This window comes from Coenobita brevimanus, chromosome 92, assembly GCF_032717465.1.
Source record: "Coenobita brevimanus isolate Jiangsu-jjx chromosome 92, ASM3271746v2, whole genome shotgun sequence".
Taxonomy (NCBI): domain Eukaryota; kingdom Metazoa; phylum Arthropoda; class Malacostraca; order Decapoda; family Coenobitidae; genus Coenobita; species Coenobita brevimanus.
Window position 1 is genome coordinate 8123652 of NC_137045.1, and position 7352 is coordinate 8131003.

Genomic DNA, 7352 nt, shown 5'->3' on the forward strand with positions numbered 1-7352 from the left:
ACTATAACAGTTGTCTCAAGATGCAGTTAAACTCTAACGAAACAATGCAAAATAATAGTTCAAGGAAAGTTCATTCATTCATTCATTGCCAGACGCCATGTATCCCAAACGGGGTGGCCAAGGGCTTAGAGTTAATTGTTGTACAGGGAGGGGCACTAATCCTCCACCAACCCCACTTGACACGTAGGGAGAACGTTATGCCAGCAGCATCTGGTGTTCCCAGGCGGTCACCCATCCAAGTACTAACCAGACCCACGAAAATTAATCGGATTAGTGTAAGAGTTATTCACATGAAACTATAAGAGCAGGTTATTCACATGAAAGTATAAGGACAGGGTTATTCATGTGAAAGTATAAGGACAAAGTTACTTACTGGGTTAGACGAACTTGACGGCTACCCGTCTGGCCTTAGGATCACTGAAGTGTGCTAATATACCAGAGCGTTCACTGTAATGGATAAACATATATGTTAGTTATAATCAGTAATTTATCTGCATAATCATTAGCAATGTCTGTTTGTCTGTTCCCTATGTATAACTCCAGTTTTTAAGCAATTGTGTTGAATATTTCTGTACTAAGGTCAGAAGCAGCATATGGAGAGTGGACGGGATCCAAGGGACGCAACCTCTGACCTCGATCCAACAGCTCAAAGAATTATCAGGTTTCTTTGCTTTAATATATAAACTAGAGGGGCACTCAGTGGAAAGCATTTCTCCGACAAGGGCAACGTAATTTCCAAACCATTCTTCATGATGGGTTGTTTTCTCATCACTGAATAGTTTCGCAAAAAGTATTTGCCGGATCGAGAATCTGTAACACGACTCGGATCGGTCCTAAAAGTTAATCGATTGTTTCCTGGGATATGGGCTTTTTACCGACCAAATTTTGTCCAAATCCCCCTTCTAGTTTTTGAGTAATTCTGTTAACAAACTAACAAACATCAGTCCAAAAAGTTAATTGTTCCCTGGGACATGGCCTATCTACCCACCAAATCCAAATCTCTCTTTAGTTTTTGAGTAATCCTGCTGACAAACTAACAAACAAACAAACAGGGGTGAAAACATACTTCCCATGGAGGAAAAAAAAAAAACTACGTGATCATAGACAAAAACCTAGAGTAATTAACCGTTATATCAAAACCTATGTTTGGGGGTTCCAGGGATGGAGCTATATCCGCGGCTTTCCAAGAAATGTAGTAAATAGATGTAAGTGTGGGCGTAACTTGTCTTATCCATGCAACATAGGATAACACTGCTGGTATGTAATAAGGATGTATATGCTCTCTCTCTCCCTCACACACATCTCATTCCTCCACTCTCTCCCCTTTCCTTCCTCGTACCACCGCATTCTGAAAATCAAGAATATCGGTAGTGTAGTCCCGCTAATCCGGAGAGTAAAAAGAATGAACGTAAATTTCTTCATGATTATTATAACGCCATCAGAATTTTTCTAAATTAAGTCAAGTCCATTCAGGAACAAAGACTACTACTATCGGAGCACTAGTGCTATATTATAATACTGTCATCAACACCACACGCAGTCGAACAGCATTATTGACTACATAATTATAGGCGTGGAGCTTTACTGTATAGTGCACTATTTTCCCAATAAATTCCATACTAGTAAAGGTTAAGCATTTTACTGAACTAATGAGTTAAACATGAAGCAGAATATGAGAATAAGTATTTGCTTTTTTTTTTTTTTTTTTTTAATCTGGGCATAGGTTTCACAGCCTGCTTTCAAGGCCCAGTAGTCCTCCTACGTACCGCACACCTCTACATGTCACCACTTCGGCGCTAACACCCACCGTCCATATTGAATACATGCTAAAGGCTTATAGGGCTGTCTCATACAGGACTGGTGTATTGGTATTAGCGGGGATATTTTTACGACATGTCGACGGGTCTTCTGGTAGATCTAAAAGTTATGGAGTCTTTTGCATCCTTTCTACTGCCTGACGATTTTTTTTTTTTTTTTTTTTTAAGCTGAGGAAATGTGATTCGAACTGGATGGGTTAGATATAGCTTTCATTAGCCTCTTCACTACTAGGGTGCTCTCTTTAGCTGCATAAAATCATCTGTAAAAAGAAAAAAAAAAACGTCCTCGGGCTAGACTTTGACGGAGAGCATACGTACTGTAATGTTCTTGTGTGTGTGTGTGTGTGTGTGTGTGTGTGTGTGTGTACTTCACTAGCCAGTGCTACCAAACACAGTTATTCCCTCAATCAAGTTTCACGCCTTTTAACCAAAGCTTCCACTCACCTACTAACCAGAGTTCCCTTACTGGTAGGCGAGCTCATTCAGTCGGCATGTAATGTGGTTTTCAGTGCGCTCTCAGCCTGATATACTTCCACACTTTACTTAGGACTAAAAAAACAGTCGATCCAGAGCGCAGCAACTTCCTCTCACCAACCTTTAATATCCCTTGCAACTCGTAAACCCTCCTCCCGCCTGTCAGCTCACCTGCATCATGCTGCAGTTTGTCCACCTTAACATTCTAAAGCACCTATGACACTGACAGCTAAATAAAATCGTTTGGCATTATTTGGAATTGAATATTAGCACTGCCTCGGTCATGTGTTAATGGTACAGGTACTTGTATCAACATTCTCAGGCTCCAATGACACACTCACAGGTGACTATCGTCGTCTGTCATTAGTTATTGTTGTTATCCCAGTTCATCTAACTGAGCACTCCCATCAACTGCGGGCAAGCAACCGCCCCTGCAGGGCCATCCCATAAGGTGAACTGACATTTCCTTATGACAGACAGTATCTTGCCACGACAAGGCATTGGGAAGGGTGGAGTTTTGGTTCTCGGATGGATGACGAATTTGCGTCTCTCCACCCAGTTAATAAGGCCACCACAGGAAGCTCCACATCACCCCATTAAATGATTACCACCCAGCATTGTAAATGGTTTCCTAGGTTACAGAAAACCACAAACAGGCTTGTCACTCAATGCAGAGTCACCTGAAGCGGAAAGAATAGTACTAAAAATTGACAGGAAGGATGGGAGACACTGGAGGAGAGGGCAGACATGGAAAAAGAATGATAAAGGTAAAGGAAGAAGTAGACTGAACTACACTATCTGAATGGATGATCGTTTCCGCCACCTACCACCTCTGGCATTAGTTGAAATTGAATACTGGAGTTATCCTGACCATGAGAAGGCTTACTTGGCAGAGATTTTCACTTATATATCCTACCTCAATGGCCATACAAGTTAATACTATGGCTCTTCATCCTTTTCATAGCACTTCCCGAAGGCTAGTGCTATGTTCTAATCTCTTGTTCCAGTTCAGCATTCATGAAGAGAGGGCATCCTAAGCCAGGTTAAAGTGGACACAGTATAGATGGTATCAGGTTGTTCACATGCTGTCCCCTAAACGGCTGAGAAGTATGGTCTTATCAACTATAACATCATCAAAAGTAGTACAAAATGGATAAGTGACAGTAATACATATTTAGTGCCTGTAAAACTGTAAACCAGACCAACCAAGAGCAACCTAATTGTAATGCGAGCTAGAAGTGCGTGTTTGGGCGGTAAATTAGGCATTCCCACAACTGTCACTGAATCAGTGGGAACCGATGCTGCTTTGTTGGGAGTCAAGGACAGGCTGTTTATGCATCCTTCTACCCTGCAGCCAGTCAGGTGTCAGATTCTGGGTCATATTCTTGTCCATTAGAAGACAATGGTGTATGAGTAAACGCCCCTCCCCCCCAAGGTTCTGACAGCCATTAAAAAAACAGTGTTGAGACAATGGCATATTTGCTTCTCTATCTCACTGCTGACTGTGTTCTGCGATGTTGACATGAAGACTTACCACATCCAGTGTCCACTATCCATCCATCCATCAATCAATCATCCAATCATGTGCTGTTCTATCTGGAACTTAGCAGTTTACTGGGCTACTCAGTCCTGAAACTGAATGTGAGGGAACCACTCATCCCTGAAATGTACTGCATGAGCAATATACTCGGCTATTCCTAGAAATGAGCTCTTACAGATCACATCCAGATGGAATGCCTTAACTCATGAAATCACCAAGCATCCAGTTGTTAAGCTCATAACTGACCTGAACTTTACCTTCATAAACAATGGGCTAGCATGCCCTTCGCCCATTCAGTAAAGATAATATAACCAGCTGTGTTGGACTCCATGTTTGTGTCCACACACTCATTTGTTTCACACCACTGTTTGGTGTTGCTAATGACTACTTGTTACCAGGGCCCATATTCTCACTGGTAATGGTCTAACGGAACAGTCAGGTGCTTGATGGTGGCGACCATCATCCACTGCTTTGATGCAGTGCCGCCTACTACTTCTTTCACTTTTAGTCTTTTTCTATTCTGCCCTCCTCTCTTTCTATTTTTCCCAAACATCCTGTCACTTTTTATTACTTTTCTTTCCATTTCAGGTAACTCTACAATGGGTGACATGCCTAATGGTTTTCTGTAACCCATGAAACCATTTACAACACTTGCTGGTAAGCACATGACCAAATATCTGGGTGATGTGGAGCCTACTGTGGTGCCTATTAACTGGGTGGAAAGATGCAAATGTGGCATCCGTCTGGGAACCAAACTTCCACACTCTTTCATGCACCTCGCAGTCTCTTGCAAGGAAACATCAGTTCACGGCATAGGTCATTGCTTGCCTGCAGCTGGTGGGTCTGCTTAACCAGATAGACCAGGGCTACTTAACAAAAACAAGGAGGAGCCTTTGTACTCCTTGCTTACCAGTTTATTCTAGCATTTGGCATGTTAGTAACATCTTATATATTAATATAAACATCAGTACGTAAGACCACTGAGGTGCAACATGCAAGGTAAATCACTATGGAAGAGGTGCAAGAAATCCTCATAACTCCAAAAGAATACAGGATGGCACTTGGACTCATTTGCTGCTCCTGTGTTGGGTGACAGCTGGATGCTGGAGTGCTTGAATAAACCCACCTTGCAACAGGCCAAATGAAGACAAGGAAAGAGGGTGGGAGAGTTCAGAGAAAGAGGATGGAAAATTAAGGACTAAGGAATGGGGAAGTAAGTGGAAGGGGCAACTCAAGAGAAGAGGAAAAATGATGTCTGGCACAGTGGCATCTTCTTATGGTTACAGTTGTCATACTAGTAAGAAGAGGTAATACAGGGAAGATGGCATGCTAGCATTCTTGAGGAATCTGGACATGTCAAAAACAGAAAGTCCTACCCCTCATCCAAGTCCACCAAACAGAAAGCCCAATGTCTTCTCCGAGTCCATCAAACAGATAGCCCTATCTTTCTTTCAAGTCCACCTACGAACCAGTCTAGGACAGGAAAATAAAGCTACTGACTTAACAGCTTAGTAGACCCTACACACACACACACACACACACACACACACACACACACACACACACACACACACACACACACACACATTTGTTTGAAAATAATTCACTGACTCCTTAATGATCAATTAAGCCCAGATACTCACGTTCTCCACTGATTAGCATGGGGGAAGTCTTGATACCGTACCAGTTCTCTTCAAAAGAAACTGCCGGATTTGCAGTCCCTTATCAATACTGCTCATGCAACTAGCAGCTGCAGTTCCATGCAAAACCAACGATACGCAAGCACAGACATACGCAGAGAATTCTTGGATTCTCACCAACAATGACAATGGTGCACCAAGCAGGGACAATCTTGCTATTGTCTAGATTGCTCTCACACAAAAGATATACTATAAGTAGCCAACCCTTCCTTTGCTCAAGAGTTAATTGGCAACATCACTCACTCACACAAGATACTCCCCGTGCTGTTGGACCAATTTGACTCAGTAAAAGCATATTGTATTCATAAAAGTTCTGTTATGTGCCACTTAGTTAAAAAATAAAAAGAAGCATGCCTTCTTTCTCTTCTGACTTAAGATCTCTTTATGGTTGAGATGGGTAGTACATACTTGTTATTCACAATGAACTCTTGGAAACTGGGTCAGAACATTCATCGGCACTACTGTAGTTGATTTTTCTGACTTTACAGTTGTAGAACAAACTAACATTTCCTCATGTACCAGCTGAAGCCAAAGGAAGAAACTCCACACCATTAAAGCTACAGATTTCTTAAACACAAGTTGCACTGACTCTATACAGCCCATTCCCTGCAGTCACCTAAAATTGTGCACATAAAACTGAAATTTAACACATCAGGGTTCATTAGGTGCACCGGTGGAATAAGGAGAGAACATTCACTATACTCACTCCTTACTTGGTGCAAGGTTCCATGGTTAGGCTACCATTGTCCTTTCCTTTCGATGGCACTGGCCACATTAGCATGTGTATGTCCCTACACCCAGTGGCAACTCCCCATGTGTCATGATACTGAGCCATTCTTGTTCAAACCCCTAGCCCAGAAGTTTCCATGCTACCAGAATTCTTGGCAACAAAGCAGAGAAGATTGGTCATGTGCATCCCTGTCCAAGCTTAGGAGTCTAAACTCTGTGCTTATAGTACTCAGGAACATATACAACATATGAAAGAGCAATGTACTGTACAATACCAAAAACTTTACACATAACTGACATTAACTGCTCTAAAACTGCACCTAGTTTTTGTGGATTTGAAGAAGGCACATAAAAATCTGACCAGATAGACTGTATGGTGGTTAATGAGAGAACCTGCATTAAAAAACTGACTGGTATGTATGGTAATGAAAATGGATGATAGTTCAAGAACCTGTGTAAGAACTTGGTGCATGGCATGAGTTTTAAGTAAAGGGAAGTGTGTATCCGAGATCTGCTTAGTCCATTATCAGTGCCTGAAGGACTGTCATGGAATTTCTGATCCTGTTTGCCATAAGAGTTGTTCTACAGTATATTAGATGATACTGTGCTGACCGCTGACAGCATGAAGGGTCAGGGGGAGAAATTTAGGAAGCGAAGGGAGGGGTTTGTACCGTAGTGTATATGTCCGAATGAATATGGTAAAGACAAATCTATTCAGGTTAATTAGGTGGACAGGGGCATGTTGGACGAAAAGTGGTCTTGTGCTGTATGAAAGAGGGGGTTGACAGTAACTCCATCTAATGTGGTGTTTGTGTAAAGTGGATATACTGCAAATGAATGATCTGTAAGGAGGCATGCAATGTAAAAGAAGCGAATGAAAAGAAACACTAAAGTCCTATGAAACATGTGGACAGAATGCTGAAGAACAGAGCGATAAGGAACATATCTGAAAGAGTGACAAAGGGTGATGCTCCAAAAGGAAGAACTTCCAGTTACATGGAAGAAGTGTTAATCAGTTCATGGGAGACTAAGAATGGAAGATGAATAACTGAAACAGCAAAAGAGATGTGTACAGACAGGGCAACCTGGAAA